The sequence below is a fragment of the Heloderma suspectum genome, chromosome 1 (assembly GCF_057233095.1).
Source record: "Heloderma suspectum isolate Gila_16-S chromosome 1, 16-S_ref, whole genome shotgun sequence".
NCBI lineage: Eukaryota > Metazoa > Chordata > Lepidosauria > Squamata > Helodermatidae > Heloderma > Heloderma suspectum.
The window spans coordinates 417,527,705-417,549,474 of record NC_139458.1 but is presented as its reverse complement, the minus strand read 5'-3'; the positions used below and the strand labels follow the sequence as shown (position 1 = coordinate 417,549,474).

General features: G+C 45.6%; 1 long non-coding RNA gene across 3 annotated transcripts in view; it reads left to right on the top strand.

Moving 5' to 3' along the window:
- LOC146360226 (uncharacterized) overlaps nt 1–21,337 on the top strand; it is a 45,433-nt gene extending 24,096 nt beyond the window's left edge. The window contains exon 3 of one of the 3 annotated variants that reach the window (XR_014786963.1): nt 19,816–21,337. This is a non-coding gene — a long non-coding RNA (uncharacterized LOC146360226). Of the gene's footprint in view, nt 1–19,812 lie in introns of all 3 variants that reach the window. The other 2 variants (XR_014786961.1, XR_014786962.1) reach the window with 2 other exon arrangements.
- Nucleotides 21,338–21,770: the final 433 nt, after the last annotated feature.

Here is a 21,770-nt window from a genome sequence, read left to right as displayed (position 1 = left end):
CTGCTACATAACCTCTGGATGGCACTGTGGTATAGTGGAATAGTGCAAATACACAAGAGGAACTCACACTTTCTTTCACTTTCACAATAAATGCCACATTTTCCCTGCTCTTAAAAAACTCGCTGAAAGTGCTAGTTAGGCACAGAAGCAAAACTGGAGGGCCACAACAACATCGAAAGAACCCATAGACAACCATGAGTCAGGAATAACAAGTGCACGATCAATCCCTCATGTAGAAAAGCTCTATAACTCTCCCTCCAGCACATCCCAGTCCAAACCCCATTTCTTCTTCCAAGCCCTTCCTGGATTATCAGAGCTCCATCTTTAACCTTCTGCTAGTCCCACCTCAGCCTTGATACTCCTTATCAAGCCATATCCTCTCTCTTCAAAGGGTACTTCCCAACGGAGGGCTCCTAGTGCCCTGTCAAAAAGCACTATGCAGCTAGTCCATCTTTTCCTCCTTAACAGATCTTTTTCTAGTAAGAAAAAAGATGGAAGGAACAGTGGGAGAACACAGAAAGGTTACGAATTGAAGGTGATGTTGCCTGGACCTCCTGTAAAATTCCGTGAATGCGGTAGAGTGATTGCATAATAAAGGCCTCATCTGGAAGCACCCAACATTGATAAGTATCACACAGGGATTAAGCGATTATGCTGAAAGGACCTAGTTTTAAATCTCACCTCTAGCTATGGCCTCAGTTTTTACAAAGCCAGGGCCTCCCAGTTCTAATATACAGTCAGGGCCAGAAATATTGGAACAAGGATAACTGTTTTGGCAGTTGGCCTCCATACACCACCACATTGAAGATGAAAGGAAACACACCCAGATGGGAGCAAAGTCAGGACTTTCAGCTGTAATTCAAGGGGTTTGACAAAAGTGGGGCACTAACCATTCAGGAAGGACAGCCAGTGGCATACACACACACCCATTGTTGGTGGCTCATAAGTAATGGAACAAATGGCTGACAAGCAGCTACAGGGCCAGGTGTGGCCTGTTTCCTGGGTACCCCATGAGCAATCAAGTAGATAAAAGGCCTGGAGGTGGTTCTGGGTGTTACATTTGCATTTGGTAGCTGTTCACTGGAACCCCCAACATGAGGTCCAAAGAGGTGTCCATGCGAGTGAAGGAGGCCATCATTAGGCTGAGGAAACAAAATAAACCCATCAGAGAGACAGCAAAAACAGTGGGAGTGGCCAATACAACAGTTTGGAACATCCTGCAAAAGAAGGAATTAACTGGCAAGCTCAGCAACAGCAAAAGGCCTGGCAGACCACAGAAGACAACTAAAGTGGATGACCGCAGAATTCTGCTCATGGTGAAGAGGAACCCTTTCACAACATCTAGCCAGGTCAAGAATGCTCTTGAGGAGGTAGGCATGTCATTGTCAACATCTACAGTCAAGAGACGGCTTTATGAAAGTAAATACAGACGCTTCACAACAAGGTGCAAAACACTGGTAACGCTCAAGAACAGAAAGGCCAGATTAGCCTTTGCCAGCAAACACCTAAAAACGCCTGCCCAGTTCTGGAATAAGATTCTTTGGACTGATGAAACCAAGATTAACTTGTACCAGAATGATGGGAAGAGAAAAGTATGGAGAAGGAAAGGAACAGCTCATGATGCAAAGCATACCACATCATCTGTCAAACATGGTGGAGGCAGTGTTATGGCATGGGCATGTATGGCTGCCAGTGGAGCTGGGTCACTGGCGTTTATTGATGACCTGACTGCTGATAAAAGCAGCAGGATGAATTCTGAAGTGTATAGGACTATACTTTCTGCTCAGATTCAGCTGAATGCTGCCAAACTGATAGGACGCCGCTTCATATTGCAGATGGATAATGACCCAAAACATACAGCAAAAGCTACCCCAGAGTTTCTCAAAGCAAAGAATTGGGATGTTCTTCAATGGCCAAGACAGTCACCTGATCTCAACCCAACAGAGCATGCTTCTCACATACTGAAGACAAGACTGAAGGCAGAAAGACCCACAAACAAGCAGCAGCTGAAGGCAGCTGCAGTGAAGGCCTGGCAAAGCATCTCGAGGGAGGACACTCAGCATTTGGTCATGTCCATGGGTTCCAGACTTCAGGCAATCATTGACTGCAAAGGATTTTCATCCAGCTATTAAAGACGATCCTTAAGTTTGAAAAGATGTTGGTTTGTTCCATTACTTATGAGCCATCAACGATGGGTGTGTGTGTGTGCCACTGGCTGTCCTTCCTGAATGGTTAGTGCCCCACTTTTGTCAAAGCCCTTGAATTACAGCTGAATGTCCTGACTTCGCTCCCATCCGGGTGTGTTTCCTTTCAACTTCAATGTGGTGGTGTACAGAGGCCAAATGCCAAAAGTTATCCTTGTTCCAATATTTCTGGCCCTGACTGTATGTCGGTATAACAATATGGTTGTTGCAAGGGTTACTGAGATCAGTGGTGCAGTTAGGGCTGGACCTTGAGGCTGAGGTCCAGGGCCCCCAAATGACCAACCAGAGATTGGCAGGTGGTGGGGGCAGCAGCAAATGGGATCAGAATCAGCACCTTGGTCTGGCATGGGCGTGCTGGGGCCCACTGGGCCTGATGCTTCTTGCCACAGCACCCTTTCTTCTTAATTTAAAATATTTAATCATCAGGGGTGGCTGGCCAGGCATATACATGGTTACAGATGCTTATATTTATTATTTTTCCTTTTAATATACATTTGCTTTCTCCACAAGAAAATGGCGCTTGTCCCCAATTAAATGTGCTTAGCATCAGGGCAGCAGAACTAAACTCCATCATAATGGTGCTATTATTTAAGTGAATTTAGAATGGAAAACAGCACATGCTCAGAGAGTTTCTTTTTCTTTCTCTCTTTAATCAGGGTTGGCAAACAGGGGCTTTACTTTAGCTCTAACGTATCAGGAATGTGGAAGAAGTTGCACCACTGCTCTCTTCTTTAGGGAAGGGTCATGGCTCAGTGGTACAGTCCTGGCTTTGAATACAGAAGGTGCCTGGTTCAATCCCTGGCATCTCCAGGCAGGGGCAGGAAATAATCCTTGAGAGCTGCTGCCAGTAGTTGACAATACTGGGCTGGATGCAATGGTCTGACTCCATATAAAGTAGCTTCCTATGTTCCTAAGGCATGGACAGGGGCAGGGAGAAGAGAAATGTTAATTATGTGCTTCATAACTTACTACACATGGCCATCTAATGGGGCACCCCGTAAGATCATTAAGTCCAGGGTCTAAAATAACCTAGCTGACAGAGATCCTCATCAGAATCCCAAGCAATCTGCCTTATTTTGTCAGCATTTGCTTCTATAAGCTCTAGGCAGAGCTCTGCACCAAGGCTCACTAAACAGGTTTTATTGTCTCCTGTCTCCTGATGACTCTTAGGATTAATTTGAAAGTTGAATAAGAGCTTTTCAACACGAGGCTGTTAATCGCTGCATCTACTTTGGTTTTGTCACAGAATTGAGATCCAAGCTCTACACAAAGAGCTTTTCCTTTCCTGCTTTTCCACTGCATAACCTCTAGGTGGAGCTGTGCTATAGTGGAATAGTGTAAAACCCATGTGTTCAGAAATAATATCCCATTTTTGGTTGAATAGGGTAGAACTCTTTCCAACAAACAAATCTTTGGTGTAGATATGCCTTCAGGTTTAGGACTGGTTCACACAAGAAAACCATTTATTTCTCCACACTGTCCTACCCCGTTTACAGGATGGCATAGAGAAATGCACTGTGGGTACTGGTACTCCACAGTTAACTGGGGAAGATGGGTTCCACAATCTGACATTTTCTGGATCCACCATGATTGCAGGAAGAATTGTGGTCTTGTGCTCAACAATATATGTCCCCATTTGATCTTGTGTACAAAGATGAGATCGAATGCAGATACTTTTTGACAATGGGAACCAGGCCCCCACTATGTAAGACCTCATCCCATCCTAACAGCAGATGCCCTATAGACTCGGGCACACTTAGAAACACCAGCAAACTGGGAGATTCCCTAGCTCAGATTATATAACAGAACAGGAGAGACGCTACATTTAGGATCTTGACCTCAGCTACATGACACCCTTCCTGTCATAAGAACTTCCCGAGTAATCTTTTAGACCTTGAGAGAGTTACCCTCAGTCACCTGATACTGTTATTTAGACAGCCCTTGTGATCAATGGGAATAAGACAGATATAGTACAGAGAGTGCAGACGTCGAAGGAGATGTAGTTGCTTCATGAAATACGAGCCAGGGCCCAATTGATGCATGAGAGGAATCACAAAATGATTAATGGATACAAATGTTGTCAGAGGCTCTAGAAAATTAATTGTACAGTTAAGTGCAGAAGACTTTTGTGATTAATGACGTAAAGATTGTAAATATGTTGTACAGAGAAAATGCTGACACACAGGGACAGGCAACCTTTCTGAGCCCATGGGTACATTTGGCAATTTGAGAAAATGCCCTGGGTACCACCACAAAATGGCTGACGTGGGACACGTGGCTCATCACAAAGGACAAGAAGCCTGCCCGAAAGACCGAGTACAAGGTAGAGATGGGCTCTAAACCCCAACACACTAAACAGCTCCTTTGAACCCAGTTTCAGTCTCCCTTTCTCACGCATACAAATGCAGCTCCCACCCATTCAGACATACAAGCACACAACCCTCTCAACCCCTGGGTTGCTCCCAGCTGCTCTCCTTTGCCCATCGCTTCCTGCTGGTTTACTACTGACCTTCCTAGCATCCCCCCCCCAACTCCTCTCCCTATTCTCTGCAGCTCTCTTTAAATCCACCCCCACAGCTTACCAGATGAAAGGTGACAGGAGTTCCTTTTTATTTTCGCTCTTCTTCTTTTTCTTGGTAGCTGGGCACACTGCAGAGGAAAGCCTCAGCCTGCAGCTGCCTGCCATCTTTATTTCCTAAGAATGTCTCTGAGCCCCACATGTGGCCCAGAGGCATTCATGGGAAATGAAGATGGCAGTGGATGGAAGTCCACCTCACTTTACTTTGAAGTGATCCCAGCTGCCAGTAAGAAAATTTGTTAATTTGATTTTAAAGTGGGAGGATAGGGCCCCTTGGTGGGCACCAAGAAAGGCATCTGTGAGCACCACATTGCCTACCCTGCTATTGAGATTACAATTGCTGCCACTGCTGCTACGTAACAGTGATTGTTGGTGTTGTGAGTCATATTGTCCTGTTATTCACAGTGGCACTGCCTTTTGGTTTTGTGGCAGCCACCACACACACACACACACACACACACAAAGACAGCTGCCATTTTCTTCCTGGAATGCTCCAGAATGATGCAACGCCCAGGGCGTTCTTTGAAATACAAAATGGTAGCCACCAGGACTAGCCCTTGAAGGAACCCCCTGCAGCAGCTACTGCTGCCACAGACGATGAGCACCCCCAACGCAGAATGGAACAAATGGGCATGAACGGGAGCCCTGAATGAGATTCCCATTCATACCAACTCATGCCCATCTGCATTTATTTCAGGATGAAGGGAAACTGAACCAAATGGCCCCCATTTGGTTCACTTTTCAGTTCATCCCAAAATTAATATGTAGTTCATGATTATTATATATATGGAAGTCAGAATGGGTTGGCTTTTTCTCACATATCCTGTTATGTTTGAGGATCATCACTCAGGGTGGCCATGAGTCCTATTTACAGAGAGCAGTCCTTTTTTTTTTTAAGGATTCAGGACATTCCTCTATTTGAAAGTGCCCTCTATTTGAAGAGCTCTATTTGAAGAGTCCAAGTCTGGTTTAAAGATAAATAACTAGAAGAAGAGCTGGGCTGGATATACAGTTAGCACCTGAACAGTAAACTGTGACAAAATGGTCACAGGGATTCTATGAAATGGGATGCCAGTATTGGGGGGTGGGGCTAGCCCACCAGTTAACTACTCCCACTCAATTTTCCCCAGTGCAAGGTGTCACCAGGAAATACAGGTTTTTACTGACTTCTGGTACTGGACACACAAAGTTTTAGTTCAGTAGCAACTCTCAGAGACCAAGCTTTTGTCTCTTCTGTGTTTTACTTTCAAGTAGATCCCCTTCATGGATCACTGCCTTGTTGTGGCGAAGGGGCTTTCGTAACTCAATGAAGCCATAAGCTATGCCGTGCAGGGCCACCCAAGACGGACAGGTCATGGCGGAGAGTTCTGACAAAATGTAGACCACTGGAGAAGGAAATGGCAACCCACTCCAGTATTCTTACGTATCACAAGGCTAAAAGATATGACACCGGAAGATGAGCCCCTCGGCCTCAGGTTGGAAGGAGTCCAATATACTACTGGGGAAGAGCAGAGGGAATTTCCAAGTAACGCCAGAAAGAGTGAAGCGGCTCGGCCAAAGCCGAAAGGACACTCAGCTGTGGATGTGTCTGGTGGTGAAAAGAAAGTCCGATGCTGTAAAGAACAATATTGTTTAGGAACCTGGAATGTAAGATCAGTGAATCAAGGTAAGCTGGAGGTGGTCAAACATGAGATGGCAAGATTGAACATCGACATCTTGGGAATCAGCAAACTAAAATGGGCAAGCATGGGCGAATTTAATTCAGGTGACCATTATATCTACTACTGTGGGCAAGAATCCCTTAGAAGAAATGGAGTAGCACTCATAGTCAATAAAAGGGTGGGAAAAGCAGTACTGGGGTACAATCTCAAAAACGATAGAATGATCTCAGTACAAATCCAAGGCAAACCATTCAACATCACGGTAATTCAAGTCTATGTCCCAACCACTGAGGCCGAAGAAGCTGAGGTTGATCGGTTTTATGAAGGCCTACAACACCTTCTAGAACTAACACCAACAAAAGATGTCTTCTTCATCATAGGGGATTGGAATGCTAAAGTAGAAAGTCAAGAAATAACTGGGATAACAGGCAAGCATAGCCTTGGTGTACCAAATGAAGCAGGACAAAGGCTAATAGAGTTTTGCCAAGAGAACACGCTGATCATAGCAAAAAAAACTTTTCCAACAGCACAAGAGGCAGCTCCACACATGGACATCACCAGATGGTCAATATCGAAATCAGATGGATTATGTCCTTTGCAGCCAAAGATGGAGAAGCTCTATACAGTCAGTCAAAACAAGACCTGGAGCTGACTGTGGCTCAGATCATGAGCTTCTTATTGCAAAATTTCGGCTTAAATTGAAGAACGTAGGGAAAACCACTAAACCACTCAGGTATGATCCAAATCATATCCCTTAAGAATATACAGTGGAGGTGAGGAATAGATTTAAGGGATTAGATCTGATAGACAGAGTGCCTGAGGAACTATGGACGGAGGTCCATAACAGGAGGCAGCAACTCAATCCATCCCAAAGAAAAAGAAATGCAAGAAAGCAAAGTGGCTGTCTGATGAGGCTTTACAAGTAGCTGAGGAAAGAAGGGAAGCAAAAAGCAAGGGAGAAAAGGGAAGAGATATCCAACTGAATGCAGAGTTCCAGAGAATAGCAAGGAGAGACAAGAAGGCCTTCTTAAATGAACAATGCAAAGAAATGGAGGAAAACAATAGAATGGGAAAGACTAGAGATCACAGGAAAGATCTGAATGTCCCTGATAGCCATGATAGTGCAGTCACTGAACTTGAGCCGGACATCCTCGAGAGTGAAGTCAAGTGGGCCTTAGGAAGCATTAGTAACAACAAAGCTAGCGGAGATGACAGTATTCCAGCTGAGCTATTTAAAATCCTAAAAGATGATGCTGTTAAAGTGCTGCACTCAATATGCCAACACATTTGGAACACTCAACAGTGGCCACAAGACTGGAAAAGGTCAGTTTACATTCCAATTCCAAAGAAGGGCAACGCCAAAGAGGGTTCAAACTACCGTACAATTGCGCTCATTTCACATGCCAGCAAGGTGATGCTCAAAATCCTACAAGCTAGGCTTCAGCAGTATGTGAACTGAGAACTACCAGAAGTCCAAGCTGGGTTTCGAAGAGGCAGACGAACTAGAGATCAGATCACCAACATTCGCTGGAAAATGGAGAAAGCAAGAGAATTCCAGAAAAGCGTCTATTTCTGCTTCATTGACTACACTAAAGCCTTTGATTGTGTGGATCACAACAAACTGTGGCAAATTCTTAAAGAGATGGGAGTACCAGACCACCTTACTTGTCTCCTGAGAAACCTGTACGAGGGCCAAGAAGCAACAGTAAGAAACTGATTGGTTCAAAATTGGGAAAGGAGTATGACAAGGTTTCATATTGTCACCCTGCTCATTTAACTTATATGCAGAGTACATCATGAGAAACGCCGTGTTGGATGAATCAGAGGTCGGAATTAAGATTGCCAGGAGAATTATCAACAACCTCAGATACGCAGATGATACCACCCTAATGGCAGAAAGCGAAGAGGATCTAAAGAGCCTCTTGTTGCGGGTGAAAGTGGAGAGTGCAAAAGCTGGTTTGAAACTCAACATTAAAAAAACGAAGATCATGGCATCTGGCCCCATCACTTCCTGGCATATGGAAGGGGAAGAAATGGAAGCAGTGACAGATTTTATTTTCTTGGGCTCCAAGATCACCGCAGACGATGACTGTAGCCATGAAATTAAAAGACGCTTGCTCCTTGGGAGGAAAGCTATGGCAAACCAAGAAAGCATAGGAAGAAGCAGAGACATCACCTTGCCGACAAAGGTCCGTCTAATCAAAGCTATGGTTTTCCCAGTAGTAACGTATGGCTGTGACAGCTGGACTATAAGGAAGGCTGAGCGCTGAAGAATTGATGCTTTCGGACTGTGGTGCTGGAGAAGACTGTTACGAGTCCCCTGGCCTGCAAGGAGGTCAAATCAGTCCATCCGAAAGGAAATCAACCCTGACTGCTCATTGGAAGGACAGATACTGAAGCTGAAGCTCAAATATTTTGGCCACTTAATGCGAAGAGAAAACTCTCTGGAAAAGACCCTGATGCTGGGAAAGATTGAAGGCAAAAGGAGAAGGGGACGGCAGAGGATGAGATGGCTAGATAGCATCACCGATGCAACGAATATATATTTGAGCACACTCCGGGAGAGAGTGCAGGACAGGAAGGCCTGGCGTGCTGTGGTCCATGGGGTGACGAAGAGTCGGACACGACTTAATGACTGAACACTGTGAACAACAACAACCCCCTAAAGCTGGGTGTATGAGTGTAAGGGAGCAAAGGCATGAGATACTTGCTTCCTTCAGGGAGAGGCTGCATGTTGCTTGTTGCAGAGGCAGAAGGGAAGAAGAGGGAAGGGGAGGGAGCAGGAGGAAGAAACTGATCAAGCTATAGGACATTCTCTATTGTCCCCTAGTGTCTGGAAGCATGCGGAGTTGTTCCTATTATCAAACAAAGGCTATCCATGGCTACTAGTCACAATGGCTACATATTACCTCCAGGGTCAGAGGCAATAAGCCTCTCAATACCACTTACTGGGAACAGAAGCTGGATGGTGCTGTTGCACTCATGTCCTGCTTGTGGGCTTTCCATAGGCATCTGGTTGGGAGCAGACTGGTGGACAAACTTTCTCTGTCAGGTTGAAACTTGGCAAATATGCCTTTATAACCTCAAAGCCCTCTCTACAACTAGCAAAAGCAGAATGTATTATGCAAAGCAAGGCAAACTATATTTACTCAGGGAAGGGTGGTGGCTGAATGGTAGCAGAGCACCTGCTTTGCATGAAAAAGGTCCCAGCTTGAATCTCCAGCATCTCCAGGTAGGGCTGGAAAAACTACTGCCTGAAAACCCGGAGAGCTGCTGCTAATCAGGGCTTTTCTACACAGGGCTTTTCTACTTATTGGGTGCTCATCATTCCCTACTCACAGTTGGTTATGTGTCCTTTAGATGACATCGTGACCCTCCAGTTTTGCTTCTGTGTCTAACAAGGACTTTCCGCAAGTTTTTTTAGAGCAGGGAAAATATGGCATTTAGGGAGCAATCCTATGGCCACTAAACACTGTCTAGTGGGCGATATCTGGGAACCGACCTTGGACCCCACACTCCAAGGTCGGTTCCCAGAAATCTGACCTCCCCCCTCGTCTGTGCTGCCTTTGAGGCAGCGTGGAGAAGCCCCATCCTCCGTGCTTGGAAGACGAGTGTGGAGCGACTGAAAAGGGGTGTTCCGGGGGGGGGCGTTCCGGGGCAGGGGGAGAGGAGCTGTGCATATAACACATCCAATGTGTCATACAGCAGCTTCCTCTCCTGGCTGCCTCCCCCCCCCCCTGCTGCTAGACAGCCGAAAATGTCTGTCTAGCAAAAAAGAGCAAGGCAGGAGAGGCACGGAGGGAATGATCCCCCCATGCCTCTCCTGCCTTGCTTTGGGAAGGTGGTCACCTCCGAGGTCAGGGGCGGCTGCCTATCTACTTAGGATTGCGCCCTTAATTGTGAGAGCGAAAGAAACCGTGATTTCCTTTCATGTATTGGTGCTATTCTGCTACACCACAGTGTAGTGAAACAGTGTAGCGAAACAGCGGGAAAGGAAACAGTGTAGCGAAACAGCGGGAAAGGAAACAGTGTAGCGAAACAGTGTAGCGAAACAGCGGGAAAGGAAACAGTGTAGCGAAACAGTGTAGCGAAACAGCGGGAAAGGAAACAGTGTAGCGAAACAGTGTAGCGAAACAGCGGGAAAGGAAACAGTGTAGCGAAACAGCGGGAAAGGAAACAGTGTAGCGAAACAGTGTAGCGAAACAGCGGGAAAGGAAACAGTGTAGCGAAACAGCGGGAAAGGAAACAGTGTAGCGAAACAGTGTAGCGAAACAGCGGGAAAGGAAACAGTGTAGCGAAACAGTGTAGCGAAACAGCGGGAAAGGAAACAGTGTAGCGAAACAGCGGGAAAGGAAACCGTGTAGCGAAACAGCGGGAAAGGAAACTTCTCATGTAGTGCTTGGATTTCAGTTCTGCTACAAAACTGAAAGCAGATGCAGCAGATTGACAGCCTTGTGTAGAAAAATTCTCAGTGTTGACAATATTGGGCCAGATGGACCAATGGTCTGACTTAGTGTAAGGCAGGTCCCTATGTTCCTAATTTGTACAATACATACACATTGCCAAGTTTCGCCATTCTCTGTGTAGAACTTGCATTATCTTGGTGCAAAATGATTTTGATCTGTCGGGATGTTTGTTTGTTTTTATTACGGAGTTTCGCATTGCCCGATGTGAGGAAAATGAGGCAGGGAGCTTTTTAAACCATTCTGGCCACTGTTCCCTATGACAGCTATTCTAGTGCACATGTTGAAATGAACTGTCACAAGCCTGACAGGTTAAAATCAGCTGTCACATATCCAGCTCCTTGTAAGTATTGACTTTTAAATTGATTTGTGTCTGTGCTAAGAACAAAGCTCTGGTGTGTCAATCAACCAACAGGAGCGCGCTGTCTCCTGTCTTACGGCGACCAGCTTATGCATTCAGCAAAATCAAGTGACAAGGCTGTTCTTGGATCGCACCACTTTGGGCTGTGAGGAAGGTTCATGTTTGAATTCTCCTTTCATAGTCGGAAAAAAATCCCCTGTGTGCGCACAAAGCTAGCACTGGAGGGAGAATTACTTTCCTGACATGCATGTAGTGTCAGCCTGGAGCCAGCGGTGCCGCTCGGTAATTTTGCACTCTGGACATAATGATCTGAGGGCGGGGAGCCTTATGTGCATTATGTGCATCAATGTGTATTACTTCAGTTGTGAATCTCACAATTAGCATTTCTCTTCTTCCATCTCACACCTGCATTACATGTTTTACAACGGTTTCTACATGATGTTAGATCTAAAAAAAAAACCTGTTTGCCAAACCTGATTTTAAAAAAGAAACACTCTGCGCATGTTCAGTTTCGCATTTCAAACTCACTTAGGGTGCAGTCCTGTTGGGATTCCAGTCAGCACGTCGGAGCTGTAGTCCAACTCATCTGGAGGGCACCAGTCTGGGAAAGGCTGTCATTAAGTGCCTGTTATGAAGTATGCTTTAATTTATACGGATGTGCATATCACAGACATGTAAACTAAACACATACCTGAGGGATCTTCGGGTGTTGAACTCTGGGCGCTTAGGAAAACCTGATACCCCTAAAAGCTGAGACAGTCAGAGACCGCAGCAAGGTCTTTGAAAGCAATTCTTTGATTTATTAAAGAAGAATTTAAAATGAATTAAAATCACACATCAGGGGAATTAGAACTATACAACATTTGGGGAATTAGCATCATACATTAACACTCAGAAGGTTAAATATAAGCATTTAAAGTCAATAGTGAAGTACTGGAATGCATAGAAAAGTGTGTGTGTGTGTGTGTGTGTGTGTGTGTTTGTATGTGTATGTGTAGCTGATCGTAGAGGAAGAGAGAGAAAGTGGGAGGGGGGAGAAGGAACTTTCAGCTTGATATTTTTGAGTGGGAGAGTAATAGACTGTTTTGGGAGAATTGTGAGAGAGTTTTAGAGCAAATGCGGGGTTTGGGGAGAAAGTGGATGGAGAAAGAGCTAAAGCCCAGGAGTTTTGGAGTTTGGTATTGGGTGGAATATTAGGAAAAGGGAGTAAAAGAGAGAAGGAAATAGAAGATGATGCAAAGATTTACCTCTCCTTATCTGCTGACTTGCAAAGTGATGGGGAAGCTCTGTTGAGTTCCTTCTCTGGGAAAGAAGGGAAGAAAGAAGGGAGGAAAAGGGGAGGCTGCTCTTCTGAGCAGAAAGGATGGAAATAATCCTCTTTCCTTCTCTCCCTCGCTGCTTGTTCTATGAATGTGGGTTGCTGTTTTTATCCTTTTTCTCTCAGGATGTAGTAATCAGAATAAAACAAAACAAGTCCTTCTTCCAAGATTACTCGAGGATGTTGGAAAACGGATTTTTAGGTGTTATACATTAAGGGACCAATCCTATGGCTGTTCGACAGCAGCCAGACAGCCATAGGATATCTGGTTTTCCGGGAACTGACCTTGGAGCCCATGCTCACAAGAGGAGTGCGGAGCGGCCGAAAAGGGGCGTTCTGGGGAGCATTCCGGGGTGGGGAGGGCAGAAATGCTTCTACGACACATCCAACGTGTCATACAGCAGCTTCCTCCCCCGCTCAGTCCTCCCACAGCTGTCTAGCCGAAAATGCAGGGCAGGAGAAGCGCGGTGGGCACAATCCCCTCTGTGCTTCTCCTGCCCTGCTTTTTATAGGTGGTTTGTGCCCTAAGGGAAGAAAGAGGACAATGGGATTCGCTTTCTTTCCTGATGTATGGAAAAGATGGTTGTTGATGGGTGCATATTTCTGGCTTTCACAGGTCCAGGTGAGCAAGGTAGCCAGAGGGATTTTGGTGATGGTCTTAAGCAAAGGTGACAAAAGAGTCATGTAGGCATACTTGGTTACACGATATCAAGGTCTTACAGTTTTAAAAGGCATTGAATTCTTTATTTTTCCTTCTCTTTAGCTTAAACAGGAAGGTTAGAAATCAACATAAAATAGTTTCATGCTGGGGCTTCTGTAGTTGTTGTCCTGAGGCAAGACCTGAAATTTGCAAGTGTTAACACAGACAGTCAGAACACAGTCAGAACACTAAGGCAGTCAGAACACAGTGGCTGGCCAAAAAGTTTATGCAAGAAGTCTGCCTCTCCTCTTGGGTTGTGCAAGGCCTTAATATCCCATGGGACCTGTTTTTCTGCCCTTCTCCAAGACCAAAAAACCCTAGTCCCCGTCCAGATACAGGCCAAATTTTCCCAGATCAGCAGAAATTTGGCGTACTTTGTAACATGCCTGTGAACCCAGATGTTGAAAGACTATTTTATTTGTTATTTTTCCTCTTCCCTCCCCATCCCTTTTTCTTTGTGTGTTGTGTATTTTTAAATTGTAAACCTGCAAGCAGGGACTTTCTTGCTTTACTGATTGCAGGTAAGCTGCTCCAGAGCAGTGCAAAAATACTGTAATTAAGGGAGCAATCCTATCTGGATCGATGGTCGCCTCTGACCCCAGGGCGACGGCCTATCCAGTGCAGGGCAGGAGGAGTGGTGAGGAGCAGATCTCCTCCCCACTCTCCCTGCCCAGCTTTTGCGGCTAGACAGTGGATTTCAGCTGTCTAGCCATGGGACCTCAGAATGCGGGAAGCAGAGGCCAGATGACACATAGGAAGTGTCATACCAGCATTTGTGACCTCCTTGCTCCGGCCCTCCCCCAAGAACGCCCCGTTTTCCTCGCTCTGTTCTGCTCTTACCAGCACGGAGCCGACCTGCTCTGCCTATGAGGAGGTGCGGAGGGGGTGGAGGTCGGTTCTCAGGTAACTGACCAGTCCTACAGCCATCTAGCCTCTGACTACAGCCATAGGATTGCACCCTAAGGAAATGTTACATTACATGTAGCTGGTATGACTAGTAGTAGCCACAGTAGTCACAGGCATATCAACTGCTTCTCACACTTAACTTAGTTTAAAGGGCTGGAGAGTTCCCCATCCATACTTCTTTGCCTTCTCCTCCCCATTGCAAAATAATGACAAAACAGCTTTCCTGGGCCCCTCCCCTGGCCCCAATCCACACAGAAAAACTGAGAAAGAGAAGGAAAGGAAGCCCCGTTTGGTACACTCTGCTGTTATAAGTGCTGCTCTGAGTGACTGAGGACTCTGGTTGCACCAGCAACAACAGGGGGAATAATGCACCTTCATCCAGCATATTTAGCCTTTCTACATGAGGCTTTTATTTTGCACTCATGATTGCTCACTCATAGTAGTTTGCGGGTCCTTTACACGATGGCATCCTCTCCCATGCTTTGCAACCATTATCACTCCCCCCCCCCCACAAGTAAAGTCTGGTATTTTTCTCAACAGCGTTATAATTGTGCAATTCCACCGTACCACAGTGCCACCTAGTGGTTGTGTAATGGAATGTATAGAAAGGCAGAGAAAGAAAAACCCTGGAAAAAAACATGTGTAAAGGAGCCAAGCTTAATCCAGCAAAGAATCCAAAAGCAGAAGCCTCGGAAAAGGTGCAGGCTAAAAGCCTTATATAGAAAAGCCCATTATCCCATTTGTGCATTTTCTTGAGCCTAAGGGAGCAATCCTATCTAGATAGGCAGCTGCCTCCGAACTCAGAGGCAACCGCCTATCCAAAGCAGGGCAGGAGAAGCATGGAGGGGAACATTCCCTCCGCGTTTCTCCTGCCCTGCTTTTTTGGCTAGGCAGCCGATTGCAGCTGTCTAGCCACGGGAGCACGGAGCAGGGAAGGAGGCTGCTGTACAACACATTGGATGTGTTGCACAAGCAGTTACGATCTCCCCACCCCGGAATGCCCCCCAGCCATGCCCCTTTCTGGCCATTCCCACTCCTCTTGTGAGTGTGGAGGACGGGGCTGTTCCTCACTGCCTCAGGGCAGCGCGGAAGTGGGGGGAGGTCGGTTCTCTGGGAACCGACCTCGGAGCGCAGGCTCTGAGGTTGGTTCCCGGAAAACACCATATCCTATGGCCATCTAGCTGCTGTCTAGTGGCCATAGGATTGCTCCCTTACTGGCTGTATTAGGTACTGCTACTGTGCTGTCCTCTTTTTGGGTGATGCAGATGCTTAAGCAGCCATCCTAACCCCATGGCTTCTTTCCCCCTTAAAAAAAATGACAGGGATCTGTCCATGGATCTCCCAAGTTTTTTTCTGTCTTAAGGCACTGAGTATTTCAGCGATCTGTGCTTTAGTGATTTAATATATATATATATATATATATATATATATATGGATATGCTTATGAGATAGAAAGCTGGTACCTTCAGTCCACAGAACAGTATGTACACTGGTCATGGAGCCAAGGGCTGAAATGTAATTAAACCTATATTCTGAACAGGTGGGCATGCACAGATGGATGCCTTATCGCCAAGGCAGAAGGCAGAGGCTCTGTCACTGGGTGCAAGCTCCTTGACTCCCAGGCTTCAGCTTAGCACAACCTGGTGCTCTCCAGATGTGTTGGACTACAACTCCTATCATCTCCAGCCATGAGAATTGTAGTCCAATACATCTGGAGGTCACCAAGTTGCAGGGAGTGGTGCTAAGTTTGGCAGGGCCCTAAGATGATGCAGCAGAAAGGCACATTGTAAAGCACGTCTGTCATGAGATTTGGAGCTGACAGCTGAGAAAAATTTACATGACTAGAGTTTCACTTGATTCCTTTTTGCAGGGTGCGCTGTGGCCTTCTGTGCTTTTTCCGTGACAGCAAACAGTACCTATTTTTCACACTTTGAAAGGGAACTGTGGCTTATGCATGTTTCACAGGACTTGAGGACTATAACAGCGTGGACTGCTGTACAATGTAAAGCTACATTTTTCAAATTAGCTAGCAAGAAATCAAGAATATTAGGATAAATGGAAATGGCTATTACATGTGGCTGAACTTACACACAACTACACAAAGGACACCTGCTGATTTATTATCACTATGTTGATACTAAATTGTGTGTTCACAGCCTAAGGACCTGTAGGTAAGTGCTCTAACGCAGGGATGTGCAGTCAATGGCCTCAGCTGCTTCCGATGCAGCCCACAGAGCCACGGGGACCCCGCCCACTGTCACTGATCAGCTGGATTGCAGGGCACAGGATGCTGTTCTGGCACTGCTCTTAGCAGCACTGGGACAGTGATCTCACTGAGGATGGCTGTGAGTTGGGAGAGGCAACCATTAGTGTACCCTCTTAGACTGCTATTGGTTTAGTTGCTGTGATGTCACAGAGGGGCAGAGCAGCCCAGATCTAGTTAGCTAAATGCTGAGAGAAAGTGGGAGGGGAGGCCTTAGCACTGGAATTCTAAGCCCAGGGGCAAACTGCAGTTCAGGAAAACCTCCAGATCTTTGAATGTACAGCAGAAAATTTCAGAGGCCAGCTCAGTGGTGCAAATCAGCGCAACTGTTGCAGACCCATTTAATGGAAACCCATTGGCCACAGAAAAATGATAGCTGCTGATATGCTAGGGACCTCCAGTTCCAGTGTGGACAATAAGATTTGATCACTCACTAGGACCCAGAGATTTGATTCATGTGCTGTTACAAAGTACAGACATGCGGGGGGGGGGGGGGATTAGTGGAAGCTGGTGGCTCTGATGTCAGTGTGGCGCTGAATCCGGTCCAGGTTTCAGTCAGAACTCTAAAGGAGCTATCCAAGGTAGCTCCTGACATTCCAGTACTCCGACACACACAGAGATCTAGTTGTATTTGACTAAAAGGAGCATGTACTATCAGTCTGTGGCCTCATTTGCACCATGCCAAACCAATTCCAGTACTGTTTCTAGAATCACTGGTGCTCCTCAAATCCTCAGAAAGGCAGGCAAGAACAGGCTTGAAAATTTTAAAAATTGATATAACCGCTCTAATGGACAGCTGTTCATTCCCCCTCTGATCCCAGAACTGCTTATGCAGGACATCCCAGGACAGCCCCACCAGTGAACTTGGATAGGTTCTTTGTTTGGGTGTGTCTTGGCTAAAGTCAGGGAAAACAGATCTACACCCTGAACTACCCCTGATTCCTTCCCATTCACCAAGTCATTGCCACCCCTGAAGCCTTCTAAAAAAAGTAGCTGGGGAGGGGGACACAATGTAAGGGGTCCCCTTAGCTCTGTCTCCCTGCCCCCTCCCCCCAGTAATTCAAGCACTCCACATGAACTCTGCTGCTATTCATGGAATTTGGGAGGAATGTTGACCATGTGGAACTGCTCCTGAAACCTCTCCATAACAGAATGTATAGCTTTTGCTGCTGATGGAGCAGGCATAGCTAGTTCTGAAAACACCATCAGCCCCCCAAAGCAACAGCAATAGGCAACTTCTCTCCCCACCCATGCCACAACCCAAGACTGCTTTTCTGCCAACTGGCTCCAAAAACTCTGATTTTTTTTCATGTTTTTTTTAAACCCCCAAGAATTCTCTATCTTTCTCTAGTCAAATACAAAACTATTTCCTTTAGCCCAGCCCCACCACCTCCAGTCCAAGAGCATCTCTACACCAGCCTAAAATCCCGCATTTAAAACGGGGCTGTCTGCTTCCATTTTAAATGCAGAATCACAACAGACTCTTTTTACATGTGCTTCCTTCCCCCCATCCTTCCCCCCCTTATCTGAGTCTTCCATATGTTTCATTATACAGCTGCTAGATGGTGCTGTGGTCCAGCTCCTCTTATTGTAGGTTTTCCTTTTTCATGAGGAAATGTAAGCGGAACTAAAGCGCTGTAATTTAATAGCTCATTATCTCTGATCTTTTAAACAATGGAATAAAGGTCATTTAGTGCGGGAGATGCTCTGGGGATTGATGTCATCTAAAGGACCCGCAAACTTCCATGAGTAACCAATCTCAATAGCAGGATAAAAGCTCCATGTGAAGAAACCCTTCAGGTACACAAGGTGGATGTTTCACAAAAGCAAGTAGTTTAGAGTAGTCACCAGCCATCACCAGCCTTTAATCAGAAACTTATTGTCAACCATTAAGGGCCAAAATCCGGGTGGTGGTGGAGGTGTGTGGAACAGAAAGAGAGAGATGTTTTTGCATAACCGAACACGTTCTTCTCCATGAGTAGCAGAAACAGATTATGCAAAATTAGCAAACATATGCAAATCTGCCTTATCTCAACTGTAAAAAGGTAAAGGTGTCCCCAACCAGTCATGTCCGACTCTAGGGTGCGGTGCTCATCCCCGTTTCTAAGCCGAAGAGCCAGCGCTGTCCGAAGACGCTTCCGTGGTCATGTGGCCGGCATGACTGAACACCGAGGTGCACGGAACGCTGTTCCCTTTCCCGCCAAGGCGGTACCTATTTATCTACTTGCAATTTCTTGCTTTCGAACTGCTAGGTTGGCAGAAGCTGGGACTGAAGACAGGAGCTCACTCGGTCACCCGGCACTCGGGTCTCAAACTGCTGACCTGCCGACCTTCCAGTCAGCAGTTCAGCGTCTTAACCACTAAGCCACCGCGGCCCCCCAACTATAAGCAAGCTTTAATACATATTGTCCTGGGTTAGAAATAAGTGATTTTGCTCTATTGGAATTGCTGGGATGGCTATTGAGGAATTGTTAAGTCAGCTCTCTTAAAACAGTATAGGATGTCTTATTATGAAAAGCCAAGTAATGAACAACCAAAAATGCTTAATGATAGTTAAGAATTTGAACATGTAAACAAGTAAAAGTAGTAACTGTGTTAAAGGGAAGACACACAAAGACACAAGCACATTCACAATTAATTTTGGGTGATTGGCAACAGAAAACAATTATCAGGATGACTTGGTTGGTATCCAAAGAGAAAAAGCTGAGTTAAAGCCCTATATATCACTTGAGTTATTTGAGTAATGAACAGGTGTGAGACTGTGTTATTCCAGGTCAAAGTGTACTTAAAGTTTTCACTAATCAATTAATGAACAAAAAATATTGTATAAGGTACACACATCAAAAGTCTTGATATACAGATGTCTAGAAAAATGTATTGGTAAATTTTAATTGGCAAATTTTGAGTAAGAATTTATCCTATTAAAGTTTTGATTCAGAATGGATTTTATCTAGCCCAAAAGGTGTATGTGTAGGCCTGGGGGGGAGGGGATGTTTTAATTGTTTAGGAACAATTTAGTAACAATGAGGTAATTAAGACTAATGAGTAATTAGTGAGCCCTAATATATTGGACAAGAGGAGAGGGCAAATGCTGGTTTGAAACTCAACATTAAAAAAACTAAGATCATGGCATCTGGCCCCATCACTTCCTGGCATATAGAAGGGGAAGAAATGGAAGCAGTGACAGATTTTACTTTCTTGGGCTCCAAGATCACCGCAGATGGTGACTGTAGCCATAAAATTAAAAGACGCTTGCTCCTTGGGAGGAAAGCTACGGCAAACCTAGACAGCATAGTAAGGAGCAGAGACATCACCTTGCCAACAAAGGTCCGTCTAATTAAAGCTATGCTTTTCCCAGTAGTAATGTATGGACCCTGATGCTGGGAAAGACTGAAGGCAAAAGGAGAAGGGGACGGCAGAGGATGAGATGGCAGATAGCATCACCGATGCAATGAATATGAACTTGAGCACGCTCCGGGAGAGAGCGCAGGACAGGAAGGCCTGGCGTGCTATGGTCCATGGGGTCACGAAGAGTCGGACACGACTGAACGACTGAACAACAACAACAACAACAACAACAACATATTGGACAGTGGATAATACTAGCAATGAGGTAATCTCTACACAAAAAGTTATAAGTATATGCTGATTTTGAAATGGGATAGCTCCATATGAGAAGCTCACTAGGTCTGTATATCTATCAGCTGAACACCCTTTTCAGAGCTGAATAGGAAACTACTATTTAAACTATTAGGACTAGAAGTCTAAGAACAATACATTTTTTAAACATATTTTTATTATAAAACTTTTGACAAAAGAAAGAAAGAATGAGCAAGACATGGTTAGGATTAGGAAATATTATTTCCTGTTAAACTATTAAAATCTAAGAATCTTTAGCAATGCTTTATAACTAGCGAATGGACCTAGCTTTGAGTGGGTTGGAGTAGCCCTTAGTTTGATACAGCAACGCCTTCAAGCAAATTTACACACCTGTCAGAAATGGACACATTGTGCCCACCCTGTCTGAGTGAAGCCATGTCCACTGGCACCCCTAGGCATAGCCACTGCCATAATGCATCCCTATAGCCGCCTAGGGGAGGGGGTCTGTCCACCCCATTCCTGAGTGGGGGGGCTGACCTACAGCAGGGAGGAGGGGGCAGGTGTATCACTGCATCCTTCACCCAACTAATCTCCCCTGGCTTCAGAATGTATCAACTGCAAAGTTATGTGCTGGTTAAGGAAGTCTGACCCCTAGTGGCTGAAGATGTTCCTGCAGGCTTCAAGTACATGGACTTATTTAAGGGTGCAGTCCTATTGGGATGGCTATAAACCTCTGAACTCGGAGGTTTACGGTCTTCCAATGCAGAGAAGAGGAGTGTCGGAGGCAATCTTTGTCCCCATGCTCTTCCTGCTGTGCATTTTGGATAGATGGACTTTTTCACCCATCTAGCTGGGGCTCTGCGGAGCGGGAGGGAAGGAGGCTGGGGAGGCTCAAGAATACATCGTAAGCCGGCCTCCCCAGTCCCCTCCCACCCACCAGTACACCCCCTTTTCCTCCCCTCTGAGGTTGCCTTTGCAATTTTGGAGAGGCAGCCAGTACAATTTTCTCCACCCCGAGGGGGAGGAGAGCTTGGATCCATGCCTCCGAGGCTGGAGCGCTGACTCTGACCTTGGATCTAGGAATTCAGACTATCCCATGCCCCCCCCCCCCCGACTTTGTCTAGGAGCCATAGGATTACTTCCTCCATTACTAATCTTCTACACAATATGTTATATTTTTCTGTTATGCTTTGAGAGTATTTTTTAATAAAAATGAAAAATGGATCAAAGTATATTTTTTTTAACCAATTCTTGTTAGTATAAAACCAGAGTTTGAACCCACCTAAAACAATGTTTTGTGAATGCTTTACTTGAAGTGTATTATAGAAAATGAACTGGCAGCCAAAGGTTTCTTAAATACTGGAACTATACTTTAAAAAGTCAGCCAAGGCCAAATCTGCAGCAACATAAAGGCATTTGGCCCACATTCTTCTCTCTCTCCCCTTGTGTTGGTCTCTCCCTCCCTTCTTCTGTTTTTTCTTCATGGTCTAATTTAGACTATCAGTTCCTTGGCAGCAGGACCTTGCGTGGGCGTAGAGCGCCCAATCCAGATCTTAAAAGTTCCCCCCTACCCCCATGCTAGGGTCATGATCCAGATCGGGGGTACTGCACCTACTCAACAGTAAACATGAAAAAAGACACAGCTACTAGATATGGGTTCAAAGTAATGTCTGTTTTGGCCCACTGGTCAAATAATTCCCCACTCCACCCCATGTA